Below are 13,385 nucleotides of genomic sequence, written 5' to 3'. Positions count from 1 at the left end.
AGACAGGGAGGTATGTAATGACCCCTGTGGATGTGCATATCCAGGCCTGGTGTCAGACTTTGATTGACTTGATCTCCTAGGCTGGGGCCAGGGTGTGTTGCCAAGGTCTGACAGGACAGCAGGGACTGCCTGCTGAAGTGGGCAGCTGGTGGCAAAAGGCAAGGAGCAGCCCCTTGGGCTGGCAAGGAGATCCCCCAAGGAGCATCGTGCCTTGTAAAATGCCAATTGTCTGAGACAGAACAATTTTGTGGGAAAATGTTGGTTTTGATGAATTTCAGTTGCTGAAAAATATTAGATGAAAATGTTTTGAAAACTGTTTGACCTTTTCTAAATGGCAAAGTTTCAATGTTTCTAGGTCCAAATGCTGCTTCATTTTGATAGCTAGCATTAATTGAAGGTTAAAAAAAAATGTTGGAACTGAATTGGAATTCCTGAAAATGAATAGAAACAAAATGTTCTCTTCCTCTTTTCCTCCCCCAGCATTCTTATTTCTGGAGAAATGATGAGATTTTTTTGACTTTTTAGTTCCTCTGAGTGGAGATATTTAAAACTTCACAAATTGTTGTGGGAGGGCATCCCATCCGGCTCACTATCCACCTGCTCCAATGCAGTTGCTGGTTTTGAAGTGGTTTTTGTTTTATTTTATGATGGAGCTGCAAGCATTTTTCAGACATTCTAAAGGGAGAGTCTCCAGATCTGCTAAGGGACTGGGGTGGAGCCTGTCCCTGCAGCTCTCATCTGCCCAGCACCCTCTGTGGCTTCCTGGCAAGTCTTGCATCTCCCCATCTGAAAGAGTGTGAGCAGTGTGCTGTGATTTGTGCTGTGGCTGAGTGACAAACACACTGTGTTTGCTAAACTAACACCCTGGGAAAGCATGGAATGATCACTCTAAATGCATCATGCCTAAAAGGAGCCAGTTGTGTGCACAAGTCGGGCTCACGTCAGAACATAGGAATAGAAAGTAAACAGGACTGTGCAGCAGGAGATGCCTTAAAATCCTCACCAAGAAAATGCTGCTCACAGGTCCAGAGCCACAAAGAGCAGGAATGTCATCTGGCTGAAGTGGTTGGGGCAAAAGCCTGTGCATTGTGACATTTGCACATCTTACAGCCAGGTGAAAGAATTGGGTTGGAGAGAGCAGGAGGGGCTGCGAGCTTCCTCCTCACCAGCTCTTCATTGGAGTGAAAGTGCACCTTTCCACCTCCTTTCTTAAATTGAGAGGATTAATACAATATCTGTCACGTGAGGTATGATGGCAAATAGGCTGTGCTGTCTCCCCCAGCACCCCAAGTCTGTTGCCATGTCTCTGGCTGATGTGAAGATCATTCATTGCTCCTCTTTTAGCTCTGCTCTGTTTGCCTTGTCCATCAGGTGATGAGTCACATCATCATGGTGAGTGGCAATTTCTGACTTCCATATGATGCTGTACTGGCTCTGTATTTGGAGGGTTTTGTCTCTCCTTTGGAGGGGATGTCTGGCAGTTTTATTGCATCTCTTGGAGTGTCCTCAGTAGGAACAGGAGTTTGCATTTCAGCCATCTTCATAACATGTCAGTGCTAGTTTGGATTTTGGTTTTGCACAAAAATGATTGAGTTCAGTTTTGCTTTTGAGAGAGATTTGTGAAGTGCAAAGCCATAGGCTTCAGGAAATTACTAAAAATTAATGTGTAGTGATGGTAAAATGATCCCCTTGATACCAAGGGTGCTCCTAAAGCCTGCCCAAGAAGGCAGGGTGGGTAAGATGACATCTGCAAGCAGTTTAGGGGCTGATAGGTGGTAAGGTGTAATGTTCCTATAAATAACAAATACTGTTTTCAGGTTCCTGACAATATTGGTTTTATATTGGTCATTGATCTATTTCTGGAACATGGAGTATTTTGAAAATCCTTGTCAAGTTGATTTGCATCAAAAAGGGCTCCTCTAGGATAGCCAGTAACTGGACCTGAATCCTTTCCCTCTTCTCTAAGAGCAAAGCCATTTCTTCCTCATTTCCCTGTTGGTGTTGGCAGAAATGCCAAATATAAAGAGGCAATGTAAGCAAACAATTTTTAGGAGACTACTTAAGAACAAAGTAATGGCAAACAACAACAAAACCCCCAGGAAAATCTGAAGGATTTATAAGATGTTTTTCCTCATTCAGATGGATGCCATTATGCTTGGAGAATGAGTGGATATAAGTAAAAGGGACCTGGCAAAGAAAAATCAAAAAACATAATTTCTAGGAGAGGTGCAGAGCTGAATTCTCTCTACTACGGGTACTGACTATATTCATTGCAATTATTCTGAAGTCACTTCTTTTAACTTGCCCAGTGCTTGTCCTGGTAAACTGCTGTTGTCAAAGTACTTCTTGCATCTTAATGTGTCTCTCAGAAAGAGGTCTGCTTTCAAAAATGCACCTTGCAGGTATTTTTATTTCGAGTATCCATGTAACTTGTGCCTTGGCAGCCATTCACTCTGTTTGAATACTCCTCTGGCTGAACATTTGCTCCTTTGAGCAAAGTATAGGCAATGCTGTGTTCCACTGGTGCATTTTTTGTGCTTCAAAATCACCTTGAGCTGAGTGGGTGAAACTGTCTCTTACACAAGTAGCTTGTGTTCCTCTGGGCAGTTCCCTTGCTGAATAGGATGTAAGGCTTGTACTAAGAATTTACAATCCTTTCCCCTCCCTGCTGGTTTTCACTAATAGTTCATATTGCTTTCACTTCTGCTTTTCCTCCAAAATACGTAAATGGATTTTTAGAAATTACCGTCGTGAGCACTTGCCACAAGAACTTGAGGAAGGGCTGCATCTGAACAGAAAGATGGAATGCCCTTTTTCTTCACTGTGCTGCTCTCCTTTTCAAACTTTGTGTCTAGGCCCTACATATTTAAAAAGAAAATAAAAATTACCCCGATTAAAAAAAAAAAAAAACCCAACAAAAAACTTGGACACCTGGATTGCACTGTATTTTTCTGCTGTGCTTTTTCTGCCATTAAGAACTGGAATCTACTTTTTCTCCACTATCGTGCCCAGAACCTGACTGTAACCATGAGAAAGGGCTAGAAACTCTGATTCTGAGAAACTCAAAGTCTTTGGCTAATAAGGAGCCCTTCAAATAATTTCAAAACATCTTATGGGATTTTACAACCACGGCATGTTTTGCTTTAATTTTGGATTCAAAGAAATCCTCAGACTTAAAGTTTAAAAACCCACTCACCAATCTATTCTTGTACCAGCTTATCAGGTTCCATCCAAACTACTCAGTTCCTTCCATGTTAGTTTGAAGCTGCTGTATTAACTGGTCAGAAAATCTTATGAAGGGTCTCAACTGGTTACACCAGCAAAAGCCAGGATTTTTTCAGACTTGGAAGTCACTGCAGAATTTGAGCTGTAGGTTTTAAAGGCTGAGGGTTGCATGTGTGTAAAATAAGCTGGGCAATCACAGATCAGTAATGTAACCTGATTCTTTGCATTTTTATGTTCCCTAAATGTGTTTACAGTGAAGAAAAATAGTAGTTTTTCCATTAACACACAGCTCTTAGAGCTGTTTCTTAGATTTTCTATCATCAATGCTCTCTTTATTATTTTCTGCAGATGTAACTCTGCATATGAGATTTCCATAGACAAATAATATCCTCTCTTTTCTGGGAGTTTGGAAAGCAACAAGGAAAGTCAAACCAATCCTGTCCCCCTGTTGAGGTTCTCTTTGAAGAATGATTGCTTTGTGGTTTCTTTAGGGCACAGCTTCATGTTTGGAAGCAAATGCAAAGTGAGCAGATTCTGGCCAGCAATTCCACCTGCCAGCAGGGTGCATTTCTTAGGTTTTACTGCCCTTGTGCCCAGAACCCTCTCCGCAAGACACTAACAAAGCAATTAATGGAAAGGCTTGTGGATAACCCCTCAGAGAATAGTTAGTCTCCTTTTCGTGTAAAACTCAGCATCCAGAGTAACCTGGTGCAGTTGGCTTTCTAGGATGACTCCTTATAAGTCCCAAAGCACCTGGACTTTGGGCAGTTATCCTTCTCTGCTTGTTGTAAAATGCATTAGAATTGTGACCTCTCTAAAAATATTAATTACCACAAGCTCAGACCTGGCACTGCTGCAGGCAGTGCTTGCCAGGAGTATGGCAGCTGTATCTGGAAGAGCTCCCTTTTAATGAGAGGAACTTACTGGTTTGGCTGCTTTAAGCAGCTTTCTTTGAAATATTGTCTCCAAAATGCAGGAAGAGGAGAAAGCCACCTCCTGTAGCTGTGCTTGGAGATCACGCAATCATAGAATGGTTTGGGTTGAAAGGGACCTTAAAGACTATCTTGTTCCAAGCCCCTGCCATGAGCAGGGACACCTTCCACTAGCCCAGGTTGCTCAGAGTCCCATTCAACCTGCCTTTGAGCACTCCCAGGGATGGGACATCCACAACTTCTCTGGGCACTCTGTGCCAGGGCCTCACCACCCAAATAAGGAAGAATTGCTTCCTAATATGTAACCCTGCCCTTTTTCCATTTAAACCCTCTGAATAGGGAACACTCTGAGTCTGTTGGCAGCTCTGGCTCAGGTAGGAAAGCAGAGGTCACAAGCAACGTGGTCCCATGAGGCATCAGAACATTGTCAGTCTCTGTCACAAGATTTAGTTAAGCCACTCGAGTTTTCACCAATCTGCTGCCTCCAAAGGAAAGAAAATTTCCAGGCACAGATGAGAACAGAGCCTGAAGCTGCTCAAGTGTGATGCCACGGGGTGTCAGGTTGTGGACTGGGTTGGAAATGCACCATATCTGCACAAGGCTTTGCCAGAGCCAAAAAGTTGTGCCTCTGTTGTGTTTGCCAGCAGCGCTGGCTCTTCTGTGACACCTCTGTGTGTGCCTGAGGGAGAAGTGCTCTCTGGTGAGAGGGTGGTTAGGAAGGGTGACCTCTGGAGAGTCTCAGCTGCCTCCTTTGTAATCTGCCCATGGTGATGCAAGTTTAAGGTTAAAACTTGTCACCCAGGATTCTGTTGATGTGTGTCCTTTCTACCCTGGGCTGCAAAGGATCCAGCAATACAAAGTGGTAGGTTTCCCATGGAAACTGTGCAAGATATATGTGGTTGTATATTTTCTCATCTCTTACTGCATTGACTCTTTGCTATCCTGTCCCCATTCCAGGCCAAATCACACTTTCAAAAACTCTTTGGTCATAATATTGATAAAAACAAATCAATAAATTATTTTTAAATCCTGGTAATTATAAAAGGGAAGGTTTTTCAAGACACAGGTTAAGATACTTTAAGATGTGGCAGTGATGATTGTGCAATAGGAAGCAAAAGAAGTTCTCTCCCAGATGAATTACAGGATGAGTAAGAGCAGCCTGCCTGTCCAAGTCCTCCCCAGGGCTCTGGTGGGATCTGATACATCTCCCTTCCTGTTTGAATTTGCAGCATGACTCTTGAGTGATTATTTCACAGGTCTCTGCCTGAAGCTAGCCCTACCCTTGGACCACCTGTTCCTTCTCTCCAAGCTGTGCTCATTGGGTTTGCATGTCCTGGATGAAACCAAACTGACACAGTGCTGCTTTTGGAATGGTGTTCAAAGCCTGCAATGAAGGTGCTGTGCTTTGGTGTGGCCTCTGCATCTGGAGGTTGTGGTGATGGTAGAAAACAGATATGGGAAGAAAAAACCAAGGGTGGGAAGCACAAAAGGTTAATGCGCTGGGGCAACAGGCAGGCCTGGGAGGAGGGGTGGCAGGAAAGGGTTTGCAGATGCAGCTTTTCTGTGCTCTTATCTACCCCTCTGGCAGCAGCCTCAGCGAGACTCGGGCTCTTTGGGAACTGGCCCAAAGCTTTAATGAAGGCAGGCAGGGAGGCGCAGCGCTCCTGGCTCTCAGGGGGCCCTTTGTCTCTCAAGGCTATCGGCTTTCTCTGAGGAGACACATCATCACCCAGCTCGGAGCTGGATAAGGGCTTTTGAAGTTTTCTGTTTGATATGCGTCACTGCCTCCGTCACACAGCACAAGACCTTCTCTGGTTTTATCCTTTCGCTGCTGCAGTTTCACCCACCTGGTACCGCAACCAGAGATAAAACAGAGCCGAGCCTCACGTGTCTTGAAATAACTGGAGTTCGGGGAACGTGCTTTCCCAGAGAGAGCAGTTAGCGCCTTCGGAAGGTCTTAGCAGGAGTGAGGATGATGAGCCTCTCCCTCCCATGCACAATCTGGGCTTTATTTCATGAAACCAGCTCGTTGATGGTCTCAGCTCTTCTCCCCAGATCTGGCTGTTGAGCTGTGCTTTCTGGGGCTGTCCTGGCTCCAGCTTTTCACCCGTGCGTTTGGCTGCCCAGGCAGGTATGAGTCCTGCCCTCTGAGCCCAAGCACTGCTCTGAGGTCAGGGCATCCTGCGGGTGTCTCTGGAAGCCACACAGCCCCCAGGATGACAATAGTGCTGACTGTAGTAAAGTATGTGTTGTTTAAGTTCAGGCTTTGGTCACTAATGCCTGGTAAAGACACACAAACAAAAACCAATCTAGGCTTTCAGGGTCGTTGTTAATTGTTTAGGAAGAGGGATTCCTGGTTTCCCTACTGTGGCAGGAGGATGCTTAGAACCTGTTCACTGGAGTGATGAGCAGGTAGCTGATAGTTCTCCTTTCTTTCTTCCAAAGGCACATGGCTCCTGCTAATGGAGCAGTAAGAGCAGGCAGCGGGGCAGTACCTGAATGTGCTGGGTGGGATGACCTACCTTGGTGACTGTGAGGCAGGATGTGTGAGCAGCTGGTGTCCTGGTGACACCAGGGTGCTTGCAGAGTTAATGTTTGACTGACCTGTGTGTCAGGTGACCCCTTGCAGTTTAGAAGTCAAGTCATGCATGGAGTCAACCAAGGAAGAAATCATGTGGAGGGGTGGGGTGAGGTCCTTAGCCAAGAGGCAAAGCAAACAAATGATGAATGAGTTAAAACAACACTTCAGGTTATAACCAGAAGGGAGGCTCTGCTGAGAAGCTGTCTCCAGTCTCTGTTTGTCTTGCCATTTCTGAGGGAATAGTGAGCACAATGAACTGAGCAAGATCCATAATAAAATACATTCACCTTGGATCTTGTTATATCTGCTGTGCAAGCAAACAGTAGTTCTCATAATTGCTGAGAGAAAAAACCTAATTAAAAGAGCTGCTATTTAATTGCCCTAGGTTCATCGTTATCTAATAGTCAACAGCAGACAAGAGAGTCTGAAAAAAAAAGCTCTGGAGGGTTGAAGTGACTTGACCAAGATTGAAATAAACCCATCTTGAAATCAGCTCTTGTAATTCCCAGAAGGAACCTGCCCAGCTGACCGAAAAAAATCTCTTGCTTGTGTTGCTGGCAAAGATCCTCAGCTCAGAGCAGAATACAAATGCCTCATTTTAAAGAAATTACCTCTGTAAAGCTTGTCCTGGTGCTTATACATCCACATGAGCAGTGGTGGCTTGGAGAGGATGCAGCAAAGCAAACTGAAGCGAGATGCAGGTGTGCAAAGAAGCTGGACAGTGAAGTTCCAGTGGGAGGACTGCACTGAGCTGCTGGGATGTACTCAGCAGTGGCTTTGTTCATTGTGAGGGTGGGGGGTGAACCTGTCCTGGGAGAGAATTGGCAGCACATTCAAGGGGGTTGAGGGCAGTCTTCTGTGCCTGTTAGTGCCTCTGCTCAACACGCCACATTTCTGCAGATTTATCCCCAAGCTTTCCTCTTTTGGGAAATTCAGCCTCTGAAAGTTACAGTCCCTGCATACAGTGGTTTTAGGATCAGGTCTTGTAAAGTGCAGCAGGAGTGTCATTCCTGAGCAAATTCTGAACTCTGTAGGAGAGAGGCAAGGTAAAAACCTATGGATGGTGCTTTAACAGCAACTGTGTGTGCGTGAATACAGTGGGGGATGTAACTCATCCCTGTCACCTCTTTTTATGGAATGGTACTGACCAGATAAGCTTGTGTCAGGAATGCTACTGGCAGTTTCCCCTGTCCCTTGGAAGCTGTTCCTGTTCATAAATGGGGAAGCTCACAAGACAAAACTTGGGAAGAAATCAGGTTTCAGCTGCTGAACAACAATGACAATTCAGTATCATGTCTTGGGATATTCTGATATTTCTGTGGACACCAAAATATTGAATGGCCTGTGGCAAAGTCTTGACTTTTGTTCTCTCTAGTGGCTTTGCAGTTGATATCCATGTCTCCTGGCATGGTGTAAAGCACACCAGCCAGGCACTGATCTCTAATGTCTATGGCTCAGGTGAATATGCCCATGATGCTGACAGGACAGCCAGAGCAGTGTGTGTTAGCAGTGGTGTTCTCCAGGCTGAGGGGAGATTGGCTCCTTGTCCATGTCCTACAATGACATTTGTGATTGAGTGACACCTGACACAGTTCCTGGGATACCCACTTGTCACCTGAAATCCTCTTGCACATGCCACTGATACCTTCAGAGCAGACACTGCTTTCCTGAGGAGGAAGGAATCAGGTCAGGCTGTTTCTGGGGCACCATTTACTGCACACTCCTGGGGCCGACAGCTTAGCTCCTCTGACAAACTTGTGCCTCAGATTCAAGAGACAAAAACACAGTGTTTGTTACAAGTGATTGCCCCTGTCCTCTTCAGTCCATCTCATTTTGCAATCTGACATAGGCAAGTTATCAAATCAGTACTTTTAGAGGCTGGATTCATTTTATTTGTGACCAGGCAGTCCCGGGGACACAAGCTGCCAAGAACTTGTCAATAATCAACCAGAGGATATCTTATCTTTTTTTTTTTTCCTTGGCTAAACACATTGTAAGGGCTAACACACCATGAATAATAGATAGTCATAAAAAAAACACATCCCTTGTAAATCTGTCCCAGCTGTTACTAGGCTGAATTTATGACAGCAATATTTAATCAACTGTTTTCAAGAAGAGGGTTACAAAAACACTGTGCTAAAAGTGGTGTGTCTAGCAAAAGTTTTCTTCTTTCTAGCCTATAAGAGTCCCGGAAATGGAGAAATGTGGGAGGTGATATGCATAGACTTAGGGGCTTTGTTTTTGTTTTAATCCACAGACATGCTGGTGTGCTGTCTAACCTGAAACAACCCACAGGAAATGGATTTACAATCTCTGTGTTTTGTGCTGTGGTTTTCTGGTAAAAGCAGTGCCTGAGAAATCTGACTCTGCTCTTGTTAACCTCTATCTTTTGCTTTTCAGATCTTTGGTTTTCTCTATATTATGAGATGTTGATAACTCATTTGCTGTGGTAGTTGAGATGTTAACTGCTGTACCTTTTCCTAGGTGTCCACCCCTGCATTAAGGAAACCTGAATTCCCAGTAATTTCCATTTGAATTTGGACTTGAGGTCAGCTTTCTAGTCATCTTTGTGGTGTCACACCTCATCCTGTTGTCTACCGGAGCACTAGGTTTCGGCCTTTTCCCTGTTCTCTAGATTTTTCACATGCTGCCTGATTCAGGAGTCTGGCAAATCATAGGTCAGCACTTTTCTACCCTTAGAACATCCTTTGTGAAAACAATAGCTTGAATAAATGAATAGAAATTTTCATTTCCATTCTGGTGTTTGAGATGTCAGGGTCCATTTTTTAAGTGACCATCTGTGCAGCAGTGATAGCTGTTACTTTTACATAACAACATGGCTCCATCAGCTACACCTCCAAGAAAAAGTTAATAGTCCTGGTGGAAGACTGAGAATCAGAAATCGTCTCATACAAAAAAAGTTTGCACAGAAAAGGGATCCTGTCAAGTCAATGTGTTGACATTTAGGCAAAATGTTTCCTCACATTGCTAAGGAGATTGGAACAAGTATCTGAAATGCCTTTTCAGATCCTTGGCTTAGTGGAACCCAGCATTATGGGAAGTCATGAAAGTGATTTCTGCATCCAAGCATCTCTGGATACAAATAGCATGCAGGTTCAGATAAGGGTAATCAAATTGGATGCCCCAGGCTGTGAGATTATATCAGCAGAGGTTGGGAAAGCTCTGCTTCCCAGTCCTCCCCACTGCTCCCCACTGGGGCTGGCTAGTGGCCAAACTTTGCCATTGATTTGCCTGTCAAACTATTAGGGAAGCAAAATTCCATTCAGTGTTAATAACAGACATGAAATCCATTGCTCTGCTGTTTGCTCTTCTTTCTTAAAAGCATTGTGCTTGGAGGTGGCCAAGAACACAGGTTATAGAATGCAATCTCTTCTTCTGAGCTTTCTGCTCTTAGGCTTTTGATACTTTAAAAATCTTTTGGGGTGAGTTATACATCCTAAATATGCAGTTTCTCTGGGCGCAAAACCCTTTTTGGTCTTTGACTTGGGGTAGTGATTTTATGGGAGAGGATCATTCCTGGCCCGTGTGGTATTTGGCTAACAACGAAGATATATTAATATCATGCCCTGGAGAAATGGCTGCTGAAATGAACTGTCAGGCCAGTGTAAGACTTCCTGCTGTCTGAGGGGATCTGGGCAGAGTCTGCAGCCACCAAGAAGCAGATTAATACTCAGTGCTGCTGCAGCTGCAGTAAATCTAATGTCAGCTATATCATGCCGAATGCTTCTCAGGCATGTTGCAAGGATGACTTTCAGTGTGGTACAGCAGCCAGCTTCAGTCCTAGGTAAACAGAAACTGTAAAAACACTCAGAAATTAAAAAGAATATGGGAGGGTGATGTTGCACCAAAATATTTTATTGGGCTGGGGTGCAGGAGGGAGCTGGGTTTGTTACCAGATTTACTGCTGCTTTGCTTGGTGCTCTTGCTCGTTTCTTATTTTGTTTGTAGTTTGGTTTCTCTCCCCTCCAAAGGTGTTGTGAAGTGTGTATCCTCTCTGAATATTGCCCTTAGTCTTTTGAGCAGAGGTGAAAGATCAAATATTGATTCAGTTTTGAAATGTAGGTAAAAAATGGCCATTCCTCCTGTTTCCACCTCTAACAGCTTGCTTACAACACTGTTAGCTAGGATAGGTTGCAGTGCTGTAGACCTCTGTACCTTGGACTTCCAGGTGTATTTTGCTGATCCCTCTGCCCTCCAGCATGGGCTGCTAGCAGCAATTTTGTTTCGAGGGAAGGTTAAAACTCACGTCTCCCTTCACACAGGAAAACTACAAGTGCCATGAGATTTGAGCCTCTTGGCTTTGTGACTTATTTTTTATTGCTGGGTTCATGATTCACTGGTTCTGATCAAACCAATTCCCAGCAATAAACAGCAGGAAGGAAAAAAAAAAAGTGTGTCATGTTGATAGTGCGATGAGTGAAGGGACCAATGACCCTGAGAGGAGGGTGAGCCAGTCCTGTTGCAAAAGATATGGCTCATCCTGTTCATAGCATGGCACTGCCAGGAACCTGGGGCAGAGAGAGATGAGATAAAGCTTACAAGGAGGAGAGAAGGGTGACTGACCACAGGCTCCAGCTCAGGGAAGCACAAGCACCCTCCCTGCTGCTGTACCACAGTCCACCAGCCATGTGAGCAGTGGGGCTGAGCATGGGTGCCCATCATGGCCTGGGCTCTTGGGTTTCCATCGGTGGCCTGGGCTACCAAAAAACCCCACAACATGGTCTCTGGCTCCTTGGTATGAAAGGAGATTCATGAGGGTGGGTATGATGACAAGGCTATTTCTGTCCACCCTCAGCAAATTTCTGTGAATCTTCATCTCTCTCTTACAAGAGAAGATGTCAGTGTGCTCAAGTACAAGAAATTTTGGCTAATAGCCTGTGAGGTCCTGATGGTTTCTCAGTGCCTCTACCTTGCAATTTTAGGGCCCAGCCAGCTGTGCAGCTGCCACATGCTCATTTGCCTAATGAGCCTCAGCCATCAGAAAGCAGCCAGGGAAGGGAAATGTGAAGCTGAACTTTGACTTCATGGGCTCAGCAGAAATGGACTGAGCTGCAGATGTGAAAGAAAGCACAAGCTTGGTAGAGCAGCACAGCTGTATGGTTTTGGGTTGTTGTGTGGGTGTTCCTGTTGTGATTAGAAGCTTTATCTCCAATTGTGTCGCTTTTTGCCTTCTGTTCTTCCTTATGGTGCCTACTTCATCACCCTGCTGGAAGAAGTCTTCACCTGAAAACATGAAATTGCTGGTCTGCATGGTGCTTTCATGTCCCAGTGGCTCATGTGAGTTATCTGGTTTCCTCAGGTAGAGCCTTTTCCAGCAGTTCACAGGTCCAGGGCAGCTCTTGGAGCTGGGCCCTGTTCCTTCTTACACTCAGGGTTCCACGTAGTCACTTGCTTTTCTTGTCCCTCTGCATGACACACTATCATGAGACATCTTATCAACAGCAGTGATGCCTTGAAGAGAGCTAATTTACGTGATAAGGCCTTATTGCTCATTTCTCAATCTGTACCAGCACTGCTCAAAAATAAGATTATGGTGATCAAAAACCTGCAGGACAGTCACCTTGAATAGTGTTGTGCTCCTGAAAATGTTGTACGTGACATAAATCTTTATCAGGATGTCATTTAACAGGGAGAGAAGCTATTGTACTCCCACCAGCTTATAGTGAGTGCTTAACATTTTTATTATGTGGAGTTTATTATTTTAATGGATCACCATGATTATGCAGCTGCACTGTTCAGCAATAAAGAGAGGGAGGTTGCCTGGCTAAGTCCACTGGCCCTGGGTGAGGTCTCAGTGGTGGTTGTAACCACCAGCAGTGCTAAAGCAGCCACTGCTGTGGCCACCTGCTGTACAAGGGGCTGAGCTTGGTGGGAAAAGCTGGCAGGTTGTCCTGAAAATACTGAGTCTCAGAACTTTAATTGTGGCTGGTTTGTTGTTGTGAACAAGCCAAACCTCTCTAGTTCCTCTTTAAAAACAAGTGGTTTAATTAGGCAGTTTATTTATGGTGAGATGTGTATCTAAAGTGAAGGGCATTTCTTCATCACCTTCCACTTTGCTAATGATAAGCACAGCTACAATAGATTGCCTGCCTTGAGAGAAGTATCTCCATAGATTTTTTGGTTTGATATGGAGGGTGCCCTTAAACTTGGTTTAACGTGACCTTGCGTGGTTAATTTTTCCCACCATGCAAAACCGACACACAACAAAATAAAAGGGTAAGAAGGTATAAAGTTGATGTCTCAGTTGCTATGAACTGTTATAAACCTTAAAAAATGCATTTAATGCCTGGTTGATAGTAGCAAGAAATTTATTTGTGGGCACACTAACCTGGCACAGATACATTGGCTGAGTACTGTCTTCTGACTGGCCAAGGGCATAAACCAAGAGTATTGGTGATCCTTCCTTGTGGGATGTGCTCTGCAGTGGGGATGTATCCTGTGCTTAATAGCTTCCAATATGCTTTCCTGTGAATCTGTCAAATTCCTTTTGGAATCCTTGGTAAGCCCTTGATATCCTTGTCATCTGCTGGCAATTAGCAGTTTTAGAGGTTGTGGTTGAAGCTGTCTGTGATACTTTGTTGTCCTGGTGCTGGGTCCTACTCTGAGGGCTTTAATCAGCCTTGTTT

Source organism: Anomalospiza imberbis, chromosome 11, assembly GCF_031753505.1.
Source record: "Anomalospiza imberbis isolate Cuckoo-Finch-1a 21T00152 chromosome 11, ASM3175350v1, whole genome shotgun sequence".
Taxonomy (NCBI): domain Eukaryota; kingdom Metazoa; phylum Chordata; class Aves; order Passeriformes; family Viduidae; genus Anomalospiza; species Anomalospiza imberbis.
The sequence above is the reverse complement of the archived record's forward strand: the minus strand, read 5'-3'. Positions refer to the sequence as shown.